The sequence below is a fragment of the Amblyomma americanum genome, chromosome 9, assembly GCF_052857255.1.
Source record: "Amblyomma americanum isolate KBUSLIRL-KWMA chromosome 9, ASM5285725v1, whole genome shotgun sequence".
Taxonomy (NCBI): domain Eukaryota; kingdom Metazoa; phylum Arthropoda; class Arachnida; order Ixodida; family Ixodidae; genus Amblyomma; species Amblyomma americanum.
Window position 1 is genome coordinate 79,382,888 of NC_135505.1, and position 21,580 is coordinate 79,404,467.

The 21,580-nt window shown below is 45.9% G+C and overlaps 1 protein-coding gene across 2 annotated transcripts in view; it reads right to left on the reverse strand.

Annotated features, from left to right (window-relative positions):
• The window catches only part of LOC144105456 (putative diacylglycerol O-acyltransferase Mb3761c), a 322,783-nt gene that overhangs the window by 205,953 nt on the left and 95,250 nt on the right, over positions 1-21,580 (reverse strand). For both annotated transcript variants that reach the window (XM_077638579.1, XM_077638580.1), the window contains exon 2: positions 1,046-1,140. The gene's annotated coding sequence lies outside the window, so the exon portion shown is untranslated. The remainder of the gene's footprint in view (positions 1-1,045; positions 1,141-21,580) is intronic.

The window sequence follows — 21,580 nt, forward strand, 5'->3', positions numbered from 1 at the left end:
TGTACAAGAAGCTCAAAGGTGCAGTAGCTGCTTAGGACATCCACAGAAAATGACAGGAAGGCACGTCACCAGTTGCTTCGAGCGCTATCATATGTGCGATATTTTAAGCTTGAATGAACGACTAGATATATACAGAAAAACTGAACTGAAACTAAATCTCCTGCACTAAAAAAAGCCCCCTGCTAAGGGCCAGGTATCATGACGCTACATACTGTGATGAAAACACGACATGAACGTAGCGAAAAGCGGTGGGTTTGACGTACGGGTGAGGAGCAGCAGTGTTGTTGCTAAAACGAGGAGGATATCACTCACATCCTCAAGGCGTTCCATTGCAACATCTCAATAAAATACGGGAGCTCCTGAATTCTACTGGCGTTTTTCGAGGAGTAGTAGCGAGTTTAGAGCTCCCGTCTATGCTTCGCATATATATAAACGGCGTGATTAATCTTTCAGTGTTGTCTTTTAACATGAATCGGTGCCAGTATTTCGGCAACAACTTTTCTCTTTCTACATGGATGATCACCATCTGTTCTCCGCAATAGTGTCAGTAATCTCTAAAAGCCTGTAAAAAAGCGGCTGTAGCCTCCAGGTTGCAGGTGCCACTGCACCTGTGTGCGCCACATAGCCATTGTACATCAACTGATGCTACTAATAACTCTCATGTTATCGTAATGTCCAGGCGTGTTTTTCAGGCTACTAGCAACTTCAAAGTTTCTGCATACTAATCATTTATAGAAGCTTGGTAGTGCCTGTCTTCTGAAAAAATGTGCTAAACTGCTATAAACCAGGATTACAGCAGTGGGTGTCCAGCGCCGCCAGAGCAGATAGCCCACTATAAGCGGCCTTCTCTTGGCTCCGTCGTTTTTTTAAGCAGCATGCCATTATTCATATTACATGAAAGTCTAATAATCCGCATTATAATCTGATATTTACTTTAAGTGGCGACGTTATGTATTACCCACACTACACCAAGCATCTCACAGCTTCTGCTACCTAAGCCGGCTGGCTATTGCGGCCGTAACTCATTTTCGTCTTATCGTTGTACTCATGTGTTTTCCTTCGGGGATTCCTCGAACCGATCGATAACGGCGTGGCCACAGGAACAGCGCTTGACCTTGATTGGCTGGTCACGTGGGCTCCCTGTAGGAGAGAGGAAACCGGATCAGTGAGAAACTCATCGAGTGTCCCTAGACGCGCCGATAATCGTGTTATCACCGACGAAGCGCCACTCCTTCTGGCTCGTTAGGTAGCGCGAGCGGAGGTGATGTACCGCGAAGCGGATGCCGTTTCTTGTTTTTCCTTCATTTTTTTCTTTTTTTTCCCCGTCAGAAATACCTGGCTTGGCGAGCGCCATTTGTCCATTACCAATGCTCGCTGATAAGACAAGACATGGATTCTTTTGGCTACTTTGGCATTATTGGCAACAAAGTTGTTATTTTTTGTGTCATATCCGTTTGCACGAAAAGAGCATTTGTCTCCCCAAGGGAGAGCTGAGATGAGAACTGAAAATGCATTCTTCTTATCGAGAAAGCTAGCTTTGATTTCATCATGTCTGGCGTGTTGCAAGCTTAACTGTTGAACACGGCGCAAAACAGTGAAGGCCGCAACACAGGAACGTAAAGAGGGAAATCATCTCGGCAAAATGAAATTGTTGCAGAAATTATTCCGTAAGCCTCCACTACAGCACCCCTTCCTTCCTTCTTGCACTCCCTCCTTTATCCCTTCCCTTATGGAGCGGTTCAGGTGTCCAACGTTACATGAGACCGATACTGCGCCATTTGCTTTCCCCCAAAACCAATTAATATTATTATTTATTGCAGAAAAAAAACAATATCTTAAAGTGCAGTTGAATATCTTGGTTATGAACATGCTAAACATTGTATTAACACGCTGCAAAAAAAAACGCAATTGAAGATGGCAAATCGGTTCATTCATCTTCATTGTTTGCATATTTCAGCTTATCATTATCTGGACTTGAAACTTGTTTGTAAAAGTGTGACAGTATACTTTTTATGCCATGCTTTTGTGAGCTGCTGCATTTAAAGGAGGTCGAGGGCCTCTCAAGCTGCATACCAGCAGCTTTTATCTTGGCGTCGTCCATTATTTGGAATGGTGGTCAGTAAAGAAAGAAAGTGCTCTGAAAACTCTGCGCTAGATGAAAAGTTGTAACCGAGTTCCTGGAGAATGCACCTCGAAAACCAACAGAATACAGCAAAGAAAAGCTGATACCGATACCTTATGAGTGTCCGTTCAGCAAACATACATGTACAAAAAATCTGCGCATTAAAATATTGAATAAAGGATCCGAGCAAACGGTTTTCGGATGAAAAGGTCATTGAGATTCTATGTCGAAAAATAAGTTCGCTCGAACGTCTATCCCGTGCATAGGGTGTGACTGTCTGCTTTCCATACGTAACGCAGAGTTCTGGGCGTATACGACTGTTTCATGGTGAGAAATGTGCATTGTCAGTGTAGTCCAGCTTAGATTTCTCGGTAACGTAAAACAAACCAGGGTTATTTATAAAACAAAACGAAATTATTCCCCGCGGAAACCCTTTTATCCGAGTAAGTAAAGAATATGGAACTTCTTAGAAACCTTCTAGGGACGAAATCGAATGTAATGAATAAATTAAGCGTCTTGATTATGGATGTATACAAGTGAAGAGAAAAGGGTTAATACACAGATCCCCATGATTTCGGCATAAATTTAGCGGACTTTGTATGAAGGCTTAGCATGATGCGATTAGCGTGCACTTACTAAAATAATTAAGTGCTCCTTGGCAAGTCCTTATGACGTTGTCTGTCTCCTGTTTTATAATGTTCTCTTTGGTAAGATAATTATATTTTTTGATAATGGTTAAGCTTGTGTAGCGTGGAGGGAAATGCTCAGATGTTACGCTAAGACGCATGGAATATTAAACGAAGATAATTAGCCTTGAAAAACCAGACCAACTATAAGTGAGTTTATCATTCGCACTTCGCGTGCAGTCCTTCTATTTTCGTAATGTCTCGCCCTAGTATTTGCAACAGCACTGATACTTTTAATTCTCACAGCACTGACGCGCCGGTGTCCATTTTTCACAGAAGCTTGCGATGGCCATTAATAACTTTGGGGCGTTTCGCTGTCACAAGAGGCGATAAGTCGCATCGAAATCCTCGCCACTTTCTCTTTTCTCCCCCGAGAGTGCCTACTATGAGGCCAAAGAGCTCTAACATTGATAGAGAGAGCCCAAATGGCGCATTTCCATTTTCGAGCACGTACGACACAGCACTTCGATATTAGCAAGTCTGTCACCATGTAGCCTGGCGGCATTTAGTGTTCCGTTAATTGGCAGCCACACTGTTACCGCTATCATTCAGGCAACAACGCCGTGCATCTCGGATAACCACACTAGTCCTAACATCGCTACAGCGTCTGAAAATGCAAACAACAAAATACCTCTCTTTGACATGCCCCAAAGGCATTCTAAATTCTTACCGGTCGTAAGGCTTTCAGGGGTCCAATTTATAATAAAAAAAGCTGTAGCTAGGATAACAGTAAAAACGAGAAGCATTCTAAGTATACCTAATAATCATCGTCATCATCAGCCTGACTACACCCACTGCAGGGCAAATGCCTCTCCCATGTCTCTCCAATTAACCCTGTCCTTTGCCAGCTGCGCCCACACTATGCCTGCAAACTTCTTAACCTTAATGCCACCCCTGCTACGCTTGCCTTCTCTTAGAATCCAGTCCGTTAACCTTAAGGACCAGCGGTTATCTTGCCTTCGAATTACAAGCCCTGTCCAAGCCCGTTTCTTCGCCTTGATTTCGATTAGGATGTCATTAACATGCGTTTGTTCCCTCACCCACTCTGCCCGCTTCTGGTCTCTTAACGTTAGACCAATCATATTTCTTTCCATGGCTCGCTGGGCTGTTTTCGTTCGCCTCCACGTTTCTGCCCCGTGTATATAGAACAGTAGCTACAATAGACGGCCATGCCTTCTGGGAAGTCCCTCCCAAATAAAATATTACTCAGTCTTCCTCTTCATCTTCTGTGCCTCACAACCCACCATAAGCGCGTGAATAACCTGCCTTCCTTCCGTCACAATTATAAACACATCGTCGCTCTTAGCTGCACGCGAGTCTGGGCCTACGACTGTTGCTGAGCTGGCACTAAATATCAGCGAACAAAGAAAACCTGGAAATGTAAATGTTAACTGTATTCTATTTGTCTTGCAATGAAACACCAACGTGAACGATTTACGGTGTGCTTCACGTGGCTCCGCCTTTAGGCCTGATTCGTCGGTACCGCTGCGGCGGATACGTTGCGCAAGAAGGTGACTGACGCCCAGCATCGATGTCAGTAACACAAGACGAGGTTTCGCAAGACAGCTTGTGCAACACAACTACTCTTCGATTTGGACGTCTCTGTGCCTCCCGCGTGGCTACACGGGCTCTGTCGGGACGCAAGGCTCTCTCGGAACTACCTGTGCAACCCCTCCTCTCCCCCCCCCAAAAAAAAAACTCCGCCCACACACCACAGACGCACAGCAATATCCACCGCGCGGCGCCAACATCGGTCCGTGCCTTTGCGGGTGATTTCTAGCCCCATCTCATTGGGTCGCCCACGATTCCGTGATGAGCGCAACACATTACTGCTCCGCCTCAGGAAGTGTAATATGCGACTGGCCGAAGTCATTCGCGATGTATTGTTGAGTCTTCACAGTGTTAGTGGACGCCGAGCCAGCGGGACACCGCTAGGACGTAGTCTGTCAAAAATATGATGATGCTGCTGATGATGATGACAGTGAATTTTTATGACGCAAGAGCTGTTTTGGCCAAAGAGCGCCATGGCACAAAGTATTCTTTGTCAAAAATATACATCCCAAGGGGTTTTCTTTCAAGCAATGTAGCGGGGTTCTTTTGCACAGTTGCCAGCCCTACACTTGGGAGGGTTGAGGTCTTTAGCTCCTCCCACTTTCGTGAGATTAGGATCCCTTAGTTTATGCGAGAGGAGCTGCGTTGCAGGGCTCAGAAGCAGACCGCGTGGACTGTATACTTCTGATAAAGACTGTGCATCTTTGTTAAAATGTCTTCAGGGCGTAGGTTTCGTTTTCAGGCGTCTATAGTCGGATACAACCCGAGAACGAAGCGGCGGATGCCCCTCAAAGGCTGCCCTCCAGCCAATGGCGTTGACCGATTCTCATGTCCCCACGGCTAGTCTAATTAAGCCGTGGTTAATCCACTTTCATCTCCCACTCCCTGCGATGACACGCTAGCAGGTCCAAGGGGACGTCATGAGAATCGGTCGACGCCATTGGCTGGAGAGGCCCCTTTGAGGAGCACTTGCCGCTTCGTTCTTGAGTTTTATTCGACTATAGCTGGGCAGTTAAAGCACATCTTCACTTCTGGGCCTCGGGAGGCGAAGAAAAACTCTAGCCCTCCACCCTGCGTATCTTTCGAGCTTAAACGATGCTTTGAGTGATCAACTATACGGCTCGAAGGCAAGCCTTCTGGCTTGAAGACTTTCGAACGAGGGTGCACATTCACCTCTGAATTAACAGGCGTAAGCGCGAGACATTAGCGGGAGTCTTAACGATCATTATACAGTGTGATACAATTCAAGAGCGAAGCCGCTTTTTCCCGACAAAGGTCCTTCTTCCAGGCAATGGCGTCGGTCGATTATTATGAACCTGCTAACATGACAATGCAAGGAGGGGACTATCTCCTTTCATCTGGCACTCCCTGCATTGTCACGCTAGGAGGTTCGTAAGAGCCAGCCGACGCCATTGGCTGGAAGCGGGTCCTGTGTCGGGGAAAGGTCGCTTTGTTCTGGAGTTGCATTCGGCTATATATTTAAGGCCAAGGACAACCACGCCATTTACCTTGGTGTAAAAGAGATTCAGCACAGCAAACGTGTGCACAAAACGTATTCCTCGCTAGAAAGGAGTGTCAAGGGAGCGTTTTGTTATTCTACGATCCTTTCGGATTGGCGCCTTGTCTTGAACAGTTTCTTCCTTCCGACGCAGCCAATCAATAGCAGCGCGAAATGTGCGGGGCATGGACCAAACTGCTTCAAGCGAAGACTCGCTCGGAAACGCGACCCACGGGAGCGCGCACGCGGAGCACTTAGGCGATATTGATTCCGGTAGGCTCTTCAGAGACTCGTCGATTTCATCCGGTGACATATGTTCCTCACTGAAGCCTTCCGGTTTCTTCTTTCCTACCCCGCTTCCTTCGAGACCTGTGTTACTCGTAAGAAAAGCACTAAATATCTCTTCAGGGCCAGCTGGCCTGAGTGCTGGCGTTTTTTTTCCCTACAGAAAATGAAGAATTACGAAAGAAAAATTATAAATTAGTTTCTTCGAGAATCGATCTCAACTGCTTCAAATTTTAGCGCAGGGCTAAACGCAAGAAGTGGGGTGAAATTTCTACGCTAACAAAAAGCCCTCATCCCACGCTGCCCCGACGAAAGCAGTCTGCCGATGGCAACGCTTCGCAGAGATGTAATCTAAACGCTTAAAATGTATTGCAGGGTTATATGCGCGAAGTTTTCTCTTTTTCTGTTTTAAAGCACCTGCGTACTTATCCGTCAAGCATGGCTGCTTTCGTGGGGCTAAATATAATCGCTCATTATATCCTCCGCTGCACAAATTCTAGAGGAACTATCTGTGTTTTCTACACCAGCTGAGAAGCAAGGTGACTTCGGAGGGACTTCGTGGTTTCGCCATTTTAGTGCGAAAGCCTTGTTGTGATCGATAAATCCCCAGCAAGATATTGAGATTTTTGTATGCTTGCCTTGTTTTTGGGATTGCGCCAAGTTAAATAAATAATTAAAAAGAAATCAAATAAATATCCGGTCGGACTTGAGCGGCCGAGGTTGCTCTTACCGAGCGACCTATCATTAACTGCCTCCTGTCACCGTGGGCAGTTTGCTCACAATCCGATGGCAGGCTGTGATCACTTCAAGGTCGCTTCAAGGTCATGCGACCTATGTGGTCCCCTGCCTAACTGGTTCCTCTCTGGACACCACCTGCTAAAGTCATGTTCATGAAGTAACGGGGCCTTCAACGCTTTCGCGTTAAAAGGCGGTTGCTAACATGGCGGCGCGCTTTGAAGCGCGGCTTTCGCTCTGGAGTTAATTCGTCCTTTTGCTACGTTTTTCAAGACTGCCGCCGCTGTAAGTGGCTCATCGGACTTTCCCTCCGCCTTATCTTGCCTATAACAAAAAAAAAGCGAAATTTAACATTCTTTCTTTTCATTTCACAATTTGGCCGCTCCTAGGCCAGAGACGGCCGTTTGTTGTCAAAAATTGTTCACTTGATGAAATCTAGATGGCACCACTGTGACTGGAGTTATCATCCCGTCTGCGTTTGCCTACAACTAACTAAAACAGCAAATACGGCGTGCCGCGTGACGTCCCGAAAAACGCCGCGTTTAGCATACGTAGACGTGCTCGCATAAGCGGCGCTATTCTAAAGCTCTCCGTTGTAGGCGATGCGCGCCGCTTTCGTCGCAACTATCATTCCGGCCGGCTGAGCGCATTAAAAGAGGCGAGCAGCAGTCGGAAGCAGTAGTGCGCCTGGTTTGGTCCGCGCTGACGCCCGTATTGACCGCTTCCGCCGAGCGGCCGGCCGCTGGACGAATATCTCTAACTGCGCTGGATCCACGACTAACAGCTATTCGTTGGTGTCGACGGCCCGTCGGACACAGCCGTGCCGGGTTCGTCATTTTTTCTTCTAAAAGTCGTTCCTTGTCGGACGGCCTTTAAAGCGCTCGACCGCCATTACGATGCTCCCAGTGCTTGTACCGGGTGCTTGTATCGTACAACGTGTCTCTCGCTTGATAAAAATTTACGTAGGTTTTAAAACCGTTTTATTGGTATTGTTATTTTTGCTGAGTGTTTTGTCTTATGCGCCTTTGTTCTTTCATCTCTTAGTTTTAAACGCCTGTCACATTTATTTCTTCCCTTTTTTGTTTGTCGCACTTCGCTGCTGTGTACACGTTTAAGGGGCTGATGGTTACTCAAGCCAGCGATGCACGGCTTTTCACTTCGCCTCTTTCCACTTCACTGGGAAATAAAACATCAATGAATGAATGAATGAATGAATGAATGAATGAATGAATGAATGAATGAATGAATGAATGAATGAATGAATGAATGAATGATCGGCGCAGTGATAGGATATTTCCCTGCTTATAGCGCGCTGATTCTTATGAAATTCCGATATGGTTGATTACTGGGCAGGAAACACACTGTCAGGAGGCGTTGTTTAAAGCTAGAGTAAGTCTTCTATAGCAAACAGGTAGCGGAAGATGATGTGCATAGCAGACTGAGATTAATATACGAGCGTAAAGGAGACGAGGCAAGGGTTGACTCGTACTGACCAATCGCGATAACGTAGGTTATATTAACACACAGTGTAACACTCTGCCCAATGCTGTTGTTCGCAGCATTACTCCGGAAGAGCATTGTTTTAAAATTTGATAACGTATGTAATGGATCCGTGACAAGACAAAACTGCTTAAGCAGCCCCGGTGGCTCAGTGGATATGGCGCTCGACTGCTGGCCCGAAAGACGTGGGTTCGATCCCGGCCGCGGGAGGCGAAACTCTAGAGGCCCCTGTACTGTGCGATGTCAGTGCACGTTTTAATTTCCACCCCATGAGGTGGAAATTTCCGGGGCCCTTCACTACGGCGTCTTTAGTAGCCTTAGTCGCTTTGGGAATTTAAAACACCATAAAACAAACCAAACCAGACATAACGGCTAACGATACAGGAGCCTCTTTAACACTTCTGTGAATTATTTCCTGTGAAATAAACATTCTGATTTCGATTCTCATTTGGGTCATCATGCAGGCAATGAAAATAAAGCGTCAAGTTTGGATAAAGAAAAATAGAGACCTGGCAGAACTGCAACATGGTTGTAAGAATGGAGACGTTTGATGAGCATACTTTTCCTAGTAACGCGGTGCCCTGAAATAGCGAAGAGGCAAAATAGCCCTGTATGCTTTTCTTTTATACGGGTAAAAGGACCATAAGAAAATGCAAGCAAGCTGTTATTTACCATAGGGCTTTATAGCCGAACCAGGGCTACATGTGGACGCAGTAGAGCTACTAAAGATGCTGTACAAGAAAATAAAATCGCGAATAAACTAGCAAGGGCTAATTATCAGGCAGGAAATTAGCATAGGAAGAGCTTTACGACGGGGTACCTTTTATCGCCATTGTTGTTCGCTGTTTACACAGCTAGAACGAAATGCACGCTAGGTCAGCTTACAGTGGAGCTTTGAAGCGAAATCTTCACTGCGGGACCTCGTGCTTCGATCGCCGTGTGCCTAGTTTTCACCTTCAGCTGAGTTAGAGGTCTAACCACGAAAAGACACAAGGAAATTGAATCAATATCCTTGACCGGGAGTCGGACCCGAGGCAGCGCGAACAGATCTCCGCTCAGTGAGACCACTAGCCAACACGCCTCGTGTTGTTGTTACCTTGGTGACATGGCACATACCCACGACGGGGGATTGGCCAGGGTTCAGTGAGGAGTGCCCAAAGAAGAGGGTAAACTGGTGGCAAGATAATGATTGTGCCTTTGGTGGAATTTTAGAGCAAATAAAAAGAAAAGGAGAAAACAAAATATCGAGAAAAAATATCTGAGACCTGAATATATGAAAATACCCAAACGCTCTATTAATTGCGGAAATTTTGGAAACAATTAGGAATGGAATCTGCCGGTAGCTGTTATGTAATTGCGGGGGTATTCGCAAACTTGATGCAATGCAAAACCTCTGGCGCTAGCGCCGAAAGAGAGGAGGACGAGGGGAGCCGAAGAAGTGAGTCCCAATGGCCTCGAGTTAAACTGCACCACACTCTCGCGCTGTGCATTGGAGAGCGTCGTCTTCATCAACTTCCACCTGCTCCGTCCCGCGGCACTGCCTGCTCACCATCGTCTTCTACGCAGCACAAATCCGTGCTTTCGCTCCAATTCGAATGTAGCCTACATTCCCTGTAGTTTTTTACTCAGAGACCAGAGTACACGGGCATGTGTACTCCGCATATTCTATAGACGGCCGGAATCGACGGATGAGATTAGGAACTATGTGGGGATAACGTGGCTGCAACTGGCACAGGACCAGGTAAATTTTAAATATATGGGAGAGGGACTTGTCCTGCTGTGGACGTAGTCAGCCTGATGCCGATGAAAGTCCACACAGACTAAGATAAGTTCAGTCCGGTTCGATTTCAGCGTACATGAATAATGCGTATTGTTTTTCAGGAAGTAAAAGCGAGCTGCAACTCCTTTTGTATGCTTTGTACACTTATTTACTCATTCATTTGTTTCTTTGTTTCTTTGATAGATTGTGACATGCGAAAAGCGAGTCGGTCACTAACTCAATCCTTCGCTAGTTTGGTCAGTCAGAAAGCTTGTTCGCCGACTGATTTTGTACTGTGCCCACGTCTACCTAGTGTAATGAACAACCGAGAAGGCACACACCAAGCGAATAGATCAGTCAGTACATTATTTAATAAATTAATTACTGAAGCAAGGAACACATAATTGCCTGGGCCCCAAGTGAAAGGAATAGGAAGGTCCCACATCACTGAGCACCCCCCCCCCCCCCCCCCGCGAGCTCATACAGGAGAACCCATTCGTCTCCGAGGTACCGAATAATTTGGGGATCATTAAACCGCGGCGCCAGTGGCCCGTCAGCTGCGGCCATGATCGATACTAGGCGACCGAAAAGCAGCATACAAAAAAATAAAGCGGAGATTCGATTTCATTCCTCGTAACAGGCTTAATGCCCCGTGCTGAGAGGCATATATTAACTGGGGCCGTAAGGGAGCGGCTGAGGTTGAGGGGAGGGGAAGGGGGTTCAGTTGAACGGGGAGTAAGCCACGGAGCGCAGAAGAAGCGAAGGACTCCGCACCACTCTCCATCATTTTCCTTCACCCATATTTCTTGGTACGTAGCCTGGCCGGCATCGGTTTGCTTAACCAGGGCATCGATTTGTTTTATCCATTTTCTATCCGAGAGCCAAGTTCCTGATTCGATAAACTTGCTCTCAGATTTATCTAATCGCTTTGTGAGTAATACTTCTTTGCAGATTTATAATTCTGAATGCGTTGATCTCAATTTATTTATTTTTTTGCCACATCAAACTGCGGTTTGCATGATGTATGTGCCTGCACCGCCCCCCGTCTTTGGGCAAGCTCGTGTTTTCCCTTATATTCTCTGCTTTTCACAGCAATGAAACAGTTAGTAGTATCGCTTGTTAATTGCCCCATGCGTCTTCACCATTGTCCTTTGCCTTTTGCGCTAATTTCTTTACATAATTGCAATACATGTTTTCCGCGCATAGAAATTCGTAATTCTAAGCAGCAGGTGCGTAGGTATGGCGAACGGCTGCATCTAAGAATAACTTATCTCAGCTCCTTGTTAGTGTTGAAGATTGTTCAAGAAAGCTAGGACGACTACCTAGTGACGCTCGTCGGCGGCTTAGTTTCGTTTTTAGTAATTTTTTTTTTCAGCCACGAGCTAAATCGCCTTTTTTTAAGAACGTACAAACCGATGCTGACGTTAATGACGACTGTGCTTAAAAACCTCCAAATGCACTGAACAGCTTAGGGACACTGAAGGCAACTTAGTTTTTTTTTCTCAATACATTGTTTCTCGATTTTTTCTCAATCACTATTTCAAAGTAAAGAAGGTTTCTGTGCTTCCTTCTAGGTACACTCGTGTTCGTGCGAAAGCCAAAAACGCATTTACTGCTATGAAAATTTCCGCGACAAGTTTTCCTCCCACCCGATTCAAACTTGTGACGTCTACACCGAAAAGCACTCCGTGATCGGCGTGTTGAAGGGATTGACGGTTTAGCATGTCCTTTGGGATTCGCGCAAACAAAAAATATGTCGACTCACGCAGTTTAATTGCTTTCGAAATCGGCCGGCGGTGGCGACACCCGCATTATGTTTATGTTTTGCAGCGTCCAAGAATTCTGTTTTAATTGAAATCAATGTCACAGTGTTTATATTCGAAACACGAGTAGCCTATATGCAAGTAAAAAGGACGCAATCTGTCCTCTAGACCACTCCCTTTTATAAAAGCGAGTCCGCTAGATTACAGTTGACTTTCTTTTCACTCCATTATGTTTAGAATGTAGAAGATGGTAATCTATCGATACAAGTCAATCTCAATTTCTCCTCAGTTTAGTTTAAGAGTAATGACTAAAATGCTGAGAGTACACTTTAAATCAAAAACGGTAAAATACGATTTAGTCACACTTTACTGCTTGTCACTACCGCTTAGTCTTAGGTGTGCCTTCTAGAAAGCAATGTTTGCAGTCTGATGAAGTTATAATTGTGGCGCATTGAATATTTCTTGTAAGGACTAACCGTTGATATATTTTTAGATTTTTTTTTGGTTTACGGGGGTTTAACGTCCCAAAGCGACTGCGGCTACAAGACGCCATAGTGTCATTTTTACGGGAAATGAAAAAATGTTGGTTAAACATCCTGTTATTTACCGCCGCATGCATATTTTTTGGCGTCCGCCATTGCTAACACGGCACTCGAATACACGCCATGTCTTCTGTCCGGAAGCGGCAGTTTTTAAATATCACTTCTAGCCTCTTTTCACCATATTATATGACGGACGTCTACGCATACCTAAACCTTGCATCCCGTTACTTTTTTTTTTAATGTTATTCAAGGTAGACTGTTGGCACATCACGAAGTACCATATTTCATAAATAAATTAAACGCCTGCACCACCAAGGCCCGGCTGCAAATTTTCTCCCCTTTTACGTTCAGTAACAGCGAGGATGTGACGAAAACAAGCAATTTCATCGTATTTACTGTGAAATTGCAGCCTGGATTAAATTGGTTCCCGCCCGCTAACTCCCCCTTCCCCCCCGCCCCCCCTTTCCAAACACTTGTTCCCTCTGGTAGCCCCGTCATATGCACAGCTTCCGAGGGAAGCAGATAAGGCAATTCTTTTCTCTTCAGCTCTCCCACCAAGAAGAGAATGAATAAGAACCCTACACCTGATACTCGGCAATGATTCTGTTTCATCTTTATTTTCTTTTTTCGTCTCCGTTCCAGGAATGCAATTTGCGGTCCTCAAAGCGGCACTGTCTCGTCCCGTTGAGAAAGAAAGAAGGAAGGAAGGAATGTGCTCTGGAACTTAATCGAGTCATTTCCTTTCTCTTCGTTCCATCAGCTCTCGCTATGGCTTCGCGAAACCTTTCACCACACCTGCTTTTTCGGCTGCCGTGCGTCTTCGAGAAGCTGCATGCCATTTTTCCTTCGATCTCTTTTTTTTTCCTAGACAACACTCCGCGGCAGCTGTGCCAAGCGCATGCTTCTTTAATGAAAACGAATGGTATTTCGTGTAGTCGCCAGGAAACGAAGAAAAACGCACTTGGGCGGGAGCTGTTCGCCAGAACCGCTGCAATATTTTTCACACTGTGCTGCATTGGTCATGAGGATCGGAGTATAGGAAGAAAAACAAAAACATCTCCGCCTTTCGCTGCAGATGTTAGATCTAGGTGTGTGGCTAGGAAACGAAGGCTTCGGATCGATAATTTCTGCGGAGAGATCGGCAGAGCGCAAGACAAATATTTGCTTTTCGCGCTTCTGCCGTGTTTATGTACTTCAAAAACAATGCCATCTTCTAAAAGAAATTGCATAAGAAACCATATCAATGCTACCAACAGAAGACGCGAGCCGAGAGGTCACGCGGTTTGTGTTGTTTTACACGCACTCAGCATAATGGAGGCTGCGATGATAAGGACTACAGGCCGTGAGGGGTGGCTCGCCGAGTCCGTATATTGATCACACAATTAATAATAATAATAATAATAATAATAATAATAATAATAATAATAATAATAATAATAATAATAATAATAATAATAATAATAATAATAATAATAATATTAATAATAATAATAATAATAATAATAATAATAATAATAATAATAATAATAATAATAATAATAATAATAATAATAATAATAATAATAATAATAATAATAATAATAATAATAATAATAATAATAATAATAATAATAATAATATTAATAATAATAATAATAATAATAATAATCTCCTTTGAGTAAAGTTAAAGAGTAGTAATTATCGTTTTCAGTGTGGACACCCGAACGCTGCCGTCAGAGAATGAATGAATGAATGAAAAACATTATTTGGCTGTAAGTTTGTGATGATGATGAGTCCTGGTGGCCCCGTCTCCGTTGATCGCCCCTGAATCTGTCCCGCTGCCTTGGTGTTCTTGTAGGATGGCCTAGTACTCTTGCGATACTATAGTTCGGGCTCCTCAGTCGTATCAGGTGCTCGGCAATGTGTGTGTACCCTCCAGCAATCCTGTCGACAGTTAGATCCTCCGCTACGCCCGTGTGTCGCGGCGTCCATACGATCTTGCGCTCGATCGGTTCCATCCCTGTGTCTATTAGGCCTTATACTGAGGTTCCCGCCTCGAAGAGAATGCGTAGCGCGGTGTGTCCTGTTCTGCCATACATGTGGTCACGGCAGGCTGCTTGTGAGTCTGTGATTGATGTTATCGGCCGTTTGATTCGATAGCTTTCCGCTACCGCCAGAGCTATGGCTGCCTCCTCAGCTTCGACCACGCTGCACTTGCGGATTGAGATGCTAGTTCTCTCTTGTAGCCTTGAGTTCATGGCTACTGCCGCTGCTCTCGGCCATTTGCGTGTGTACGTAGCCGCCTCTACGTGCGCCATAGTGTTCAGTGGGGCGTGTGTCTTCTGGATATATTTGGTCGTAGCTTCTCTTCTTCCCCGGTAGAGATATGGGTTCATGTTTCGTGGTATTGGTGCCATCTTGAGTGTACCTCGGATTTCGTCGGCGTTCCTTTCGGTCCCTGCTGATTCGCGCTGTTGCTCGTTGCAGCTGAGTTTTCGGAAAAGTGTTCTTCCTGCGGTCGTTCGTGATCATCTGATCTTATGGGTTTCAGTTTGTACCTTCCATAACTGTTCAAAGGTAGTTTGAAGGACGAGTGCTAGGAGTTTTTCTGGTGAAGTATTCTGTAGTAGACTGATCGCACTCTTGCACGCCTTGCGTAAGAATGGTATCCGCTTGTTGGATTTCGCTCGTTTTCAGTTTTTCGAAAGGCAGGCTGTATGTGACTCTGCTTACTACCAAGCTTCTGACTATTTTTATTGTGAAACCGATCAGATGCCTTGTAGTAAGGAATGAAAAAGGTGGTGAAAATAGAGGTAAAGAAAGCGCCTTCACAACGCAGCGCTCCGAAATAAGTTCGACCGACTGGGATACTTTCACACGTGCTGATATCAGCCATCTTTCACATATTATTTATTATTATTACTATTTAAGTAATTAAACCAAGAAATAATGATAATAACTAATCTCTCCTCCACTCAAGTGCCGCAACCGCGATTTGACCCCAGCACCCCGTGCTTGGTAGCCGAATGCTGCAACCCTGAGCCGGCGCGGCGGGTTGCAGAAGGCACCGCTCAAAGCTCGCAGCTTCTATAGTCCAGTCAAAGCAAGTTGCGAGTTTACGTGCCGGGATGCCCGAATACGGCGCAGTGCGAACACCTCTCGGCGCCGCCATCTCTTCACTCATGTACTCGGAGCTGCGAGCTACAGCCGCAGTGGTCTATAGGCCGAAGTGGGACGACATTCTGCGCGACGAACGACGCACGCCTTATTCATGGCGCTTCACACCACGGTGCGCCCAGCATTGCCGAGCACCGCCGACAGTGCAGCTCCTGCCGCTCACGTGTACATGCGCTTTCTTTCTCAACCCTTTTCACTTTTCCTTCGTTCCTTCCCCAGCGGCGCGGTTATTCAGGTGTACACCCTCAGTGAAACGGTTACCGCGCCTTTCCTTTCCTGATGACCTCTGACCAATCATCTGCCGGAATTCATTACTGCGGCAGCCACCGCCTCTACCCGGTCCCTGCCAACGGCTGAGTAAGGCGGAGGAGCGAACTCTGCGGCGGCACCTGCAGACAGGAACTCTTCTCTGTCCTGCCGTAGTGGAACACTTTGATCCCAACAAAGATGAGCGTTGCCCGCACTGTGGAGAGATTTGCGATATCGTTCACGTGGTCTGGGCATGTACTCAGAATCCTCACCTTCCCCCTTCCCCTAACGCTACCCGAGAGGCATGGGAGACTGCCCTCCCCAACTGCTCCACACTGGAGTCCCAACGGGCTTTGGTAAAGCGGGCGCGAGACGAGGCCTCGTCGTGCGGTGGCCCGGACTAAGGATGCCGACCATGTGGCGGCATCCTTAGTCCTTAGTAGCGGCATCCTTAGCGGAGTCCTCTGACTCGCAAACTCTCTTTTTCAACATCAAAGGAGTTTTTCGCCACGACCACCACCCCTACTCTTGTGCGCGGGCTCTTTGGGGTGAAATTTTTATAAGGAATTTGGCATTTAACCCCACCTTATATAGATCAAGGTCTCGTTAGCGACGACACGTTGTGGTCAAGCTGACTTTGGGCTATTCAAATTAAATAAAATCATCATCATATCTAGTGCTTGTTTAGGGTGGTAACGTTTTTCGAAACATAGCGCGAAAAAAACGACAGAGAAAAAGGCAGAGACGCGACACGAAACACAATTGAAATTTTATTGGAAGGGCTAATAGAATATAAACAGTAGAAAAAAGAAGGGAAGGAAGATAATGGGGGGACACAAAAAAAGTCAATGAAAAAAGAGAAGCAGCGACAAAAAGATCAGGAATAAAAGCCAGTCTGAAAAAACTTAAAACAGGCGCAATGCTACTTTAAAACTGATTCTAGATACGCAATCTTATCTTAGGGTGATAACTTGCGCTACCTTACTCGTGTAACAACGTTCAGGAGCGACAGCCTGGGGTGTGGATGTTGCTTGCGGTGGACCTCTGTTTACTGATTATCTGAAGTCGCAATTACTCACGAAGTCAAAGCAGGAACCTCAACGCAATGTCATAAGAAGCGAAAAAGTGTAATCCAAAATTCAATGCCTCCGCTCCACACCACCGCTCCCCCTCTGCGAAAAAAATAATGCGTGTTTGACAACGTACACATTTAATCAAAACAAAATTTTATCTTCAAACTAAGTCAGAGCGGGCAAACTTTTTGCTCTTAACGTCTTTCGGACACGGCGAGCGAGAAACTTGAAATGAAAAGATTAGAGCTGCACAAAAGACGAGTAATAAATAAATAAGCATAAGAGAATAAAATAAAGAAAAACTAGCTAAACACAAATAAAAGAGGCACCACTAGCGCTCAGGTCCCGGAAATTCGTGAAAAGTTTGCTTCTTTCTGTGATATCCGCCCTTGGAGCTTGAAAGAAGGAAACTCGACGCAACAGAGTAGAGATAGAGTATTGAGTGGAGCCGAGTTTGGTCTCCCAACTTGCCGCCTCAAAACGAAAAAAGAAACAATCAAACAAACTATGTTTATATGTTCATTGCTGTGTAACTTTGAGTCCACCAACTCGGCATTAGGAGTCCCGCCACAGCAAACAGGTTTGTTTTCCTGACAGCAACAAAGGTGGAGTTTCCAGAGGCGCCCTTCAATTTCCTGCGCTGTCGACAATTCCTTAAAATATATTTCCGTGCAACAAAGAAGCCGCTGGAAAGCAGTGCCCGGATAATGACTCATGTCGATATATCGATTGGACCCCTTTCAACCGCAAACGCGACAATGCACCCAATAACAGCAAAGTTTCGAGCACTTGCTTGCTTGCTTTTGTTCGTAATTCCGCGCGCTCACCAAACTTCGACGCAGAAAATTTCACGTTGTCCAGGCACAATTTCTTGTTTTTACCCCACAGTCTCTTCAGTCTAGCCGACGCCGTCTCCGGGCAAATGAGAAATAAACGATCCGTTGCGGTCTTCAAGACCCGTTGATAACGACTTGCCAGAAGAGAATTAAAATCATACAATGACTAGTAGCAATCACCCAAAAGTTCGCGTGGCAGCATAGCATGATCGAAAGGAATAGAGCTATCGCGCTCTGTGTGTGTCTTAAAGAAAGTATCGCAGATAAGGCTTTGAACGTTTAAACTAAAACGGCGGCTCGATTTGCGTAGCATAGCTTTATCGGAGGAGAAAGCCGTCAATTACAAATGATGTCACAAAATGATGACGTTTTGCTTGGTTTCGACGGTGCAAGGAACTGTACTCTAGAGAATCCGAACTATGCAGCATAAGACGTCCCTCTGGGATTATCAGTGCGTTAGATAAATCGTTAGAAAAAAAAGTCTAAAGACATGAATTGAGTCTCGAACCCAAGTAATTTTCCAGGACAAATAGCAGTCAAAGCCTTAATGCTGAGATCAGAAATGCTTCGAGAAGAACACCCGTAATATTGTGAGCGATAGACCAGCAAAGTAACTGATACCACATTCTCACTCAACGTGAAGCCCGATTGATTAGTGAGGCAAACGACCGCCAAAATCGATTAGCTCAGGACATCTCCGCCGAGACAGGCCACAGCCACGAAGCCAGACTTAGTGACAGCAGAGGTATAAGCCAATCCTCCTATGTCGACGTTAGAGGTTTGCTGCAATCCATACAGCGACTATGAATAGGATGGCGAATGCGACGCATAAAGCAACTGCAGCAAAGCCATCACGGGTTTGTGGATTGGCTGAGGAACGAGCCGTCTTATGCTATTGCAAACAAGCCAAAAAATAGTGCTAAGTCTCTTCACGTTCAGAAAAGCAAGCATCGTTTCCCAAGGCCGCATGATGAGCGCTGACAGTAGAAAACCGAGTTCCCCGCAAGCGGTACGCGTTGCACGTTATCATGATCGCGGGTGTATAGTAAGGCAGAATAGCGGGCTGCTCTCTGTTTGCAGTGCGTCATCTCATTGCTTATTTTCGTGAGTGTTCGTCCAGGCGACCACACCTGAGTCAGCTGTGGATGAACGTGGTTGGGCGAGAGCGTTCGATTTCCAGGAAGTTCGACTGCGGCTTGTTATTTTGATAACTTAACGGATGCTTGTGACATTGCTGTTAAAGATCCTTTGTAGCACTAGTGCAATCAGGCTGGGTCCTAACCTGTGGCAAAATAAAGGTGTTTAAGGTGCCGCAGACCTTGTACACCAGCTCCGATCAGAAGAGACGAGTTTGCTGCCACCACCAGGCGATAGAAGAGTGTCACGAAATCAACTTCCAGTGGGCACCAGACCATAGTGGTATTATTGGCAACGACATATCTGACTATGCTGCTCGATCTGCTTCCGATACAGCCAACATTGACGCATACCATGCAAGAGCTTACGTAGCCGTGCACCTTCAACTGCTCGCCCGAAAGGTGACTGTGCAGCCGTGGTCTATCCCTGGAGGCTGGACACCCCCCTTTCACCACTTCGACCCCTTATTTCAACATCAAATACCATTCGACCTCTCCCGCTGTGATACTACGCTGTTGTGCCGCCTACTCTGTGTCTGCCCTCGTTTTGAGCGAGAGTGTGCCCCCCCCCCCCCCCCCCCATACCTGGCTACTACCCTCCACCGCTTGGACTCCCGTCCTCTTATGGTAACCAAGATTCTGGGGCCTTGGTCTAAACATCCATCACAAAGGACAGCGGTGAAGGCGCCAATGAATTTCTTGAAGAACTCGCGGTTGAGTTCCCGACTATAAATTTTGAGCTTTAAGTGCGGGCCTCTGTGGCCTTGTCATAGTGGTCGATGGACATGTGAAAAACTCATTTCCTTGCCGATCTTTCTTTCCTGTTTAATTTCCCCTTTGTTCTCCTCCCCACGTGTAGGGTAGCCTACTGGGCATCACCTGCTTAACCTCCCTGCCTTTCTGTCCTTCAGTTTCTCTCCCTCTCCCTCTTGCTGCCTTTAGAATGATTTAGTGCAAACATGGCGTACATGCTTTAATGTCAATATAGGAAGTTTGTACCAGACTTACTGGGAACAGGCGTATGAGGCAGCAGATATGTAAACACTAACCCCCCTCCCCCTGACACTCGAAAAAAAATTCGCAGCTAGGCATTGGTTAAGTTCATTGTACAATTTACATTGAACAGGATAATGCAGTTCTTCTGCACAGTCCTTCAGGACTGATGTTTCTACCTTAGATAAACACTAACAGAAGAATTTCAGGTAAACAAAAGCAATTTGCGATGCGCGTTGTGCTTGTAGGACGTCCTTTAAATCAAAACAATCGACAAGCGTAAGTCTGATGCAGTCTCACAAATAAGGAGCACTTACAGCGCTGGTATATAAGTGAAGTGGCTGCTCTATTTTATTCCATTAAATGGAATTGGTACTCCCATTAAACGGAGAAGAAAACTCAGGCTCATATAGCCCATATTTTTCACGTACTGTAGCGCACTTTTGCAGTTGGAAGGTTTCTTTTATGTGAAGCGATGCGCGTAGTTTTCCGCATGCTGCCATGAAGGTCTACCAAATACAAAAATCAAGTCCAGGATTCTTGGACATCAATTATGAATATTGTAATGTTGTAAGGCACTGTTACATAAATATTGAAGGCAATTGTCCATTTTTTCCGATGCGTTCCACAATGTTTCTTTAAAAGTTCGTCCATCGCTCGCATCGTGTAGTTAAGACTGACATCGAAAACAGATGGGGAACGTTAATGACGACAGCCAGAAAAAGTTAATAGCAAAACAATGCAAGACAGTCGAGGGTATATCTGCGGTTATATTGATCGTTATAGTGAAATCTTACTTCCCGTTGGAAAGCGCGTTTGTCCAGAGTTTCCGGGTATGAATTCAAGTTCTGTCAAAACAACCTTTCGTCCGAGTAAACGGCAAGAGAAATCGGATTAAGGGAGACAGACCAAGCCAGCAGTGCATCCACCTCACTGGACCAGAGGAACTGCGAAGAGGGAGAGAAGGGTACAGAGGAAGGAGAGAGAGAAAAAAAAAGGGGCGGGGACTTACGCAGCTATTGCGTGACCAGCATTGCATTCCTGGCGTGCTCTCGACCGCAAGTTGGAGGCATAAGGTCGAGTCGATAGAGGCGACAGTGGCAGAGGTCAAGGGTCAAATATGTAGAGCGCGTATACCAAGCCCTTCGTGGTACAACACGTTTGTTTAGCTTCGCCAAGAGTAGAAGCACTCGGTACAACGTTAGCATTCCTCGTGCAGCGCCGTTAACCGCGCGAGCGAAGCCAGCGCCGCACACTGCCGATCGAGTTGTTCACTAGCTGTTGTTCGCCGATGCGCCTCGGAAGAAAACAAAAAAAAAAACGCTCTCTAAGGAGACCGCCACGGTGCGCACTTTTCAGTCGATAATTCTGGGACAATGCACCACGGGGTCATAAAACAGCGTTCGGCATAAATAGCACCCGGTTTGGTCGATACCAGCCGCCTGCCGAACATGCTGGAGACGTTGGTTCCGCCTCCAGACGTCTTAGAACATTTTTTTTTTGTTATTTTACGGTGACGGGTGTATTTGTCTGGGTTAAACTACAACACCACCGTGTGTCTTGTCCGTGAAGAGCAAAGGTCCCCAGCTGTCCAAAGATATTGTTCGGATGGGTCTGAGCCAGAAAGACGAAGTACTGCACCAAGGCGCGGGACTCAAGCGAATACACCGTACTGGGCCATGCGATCCTTCTTATC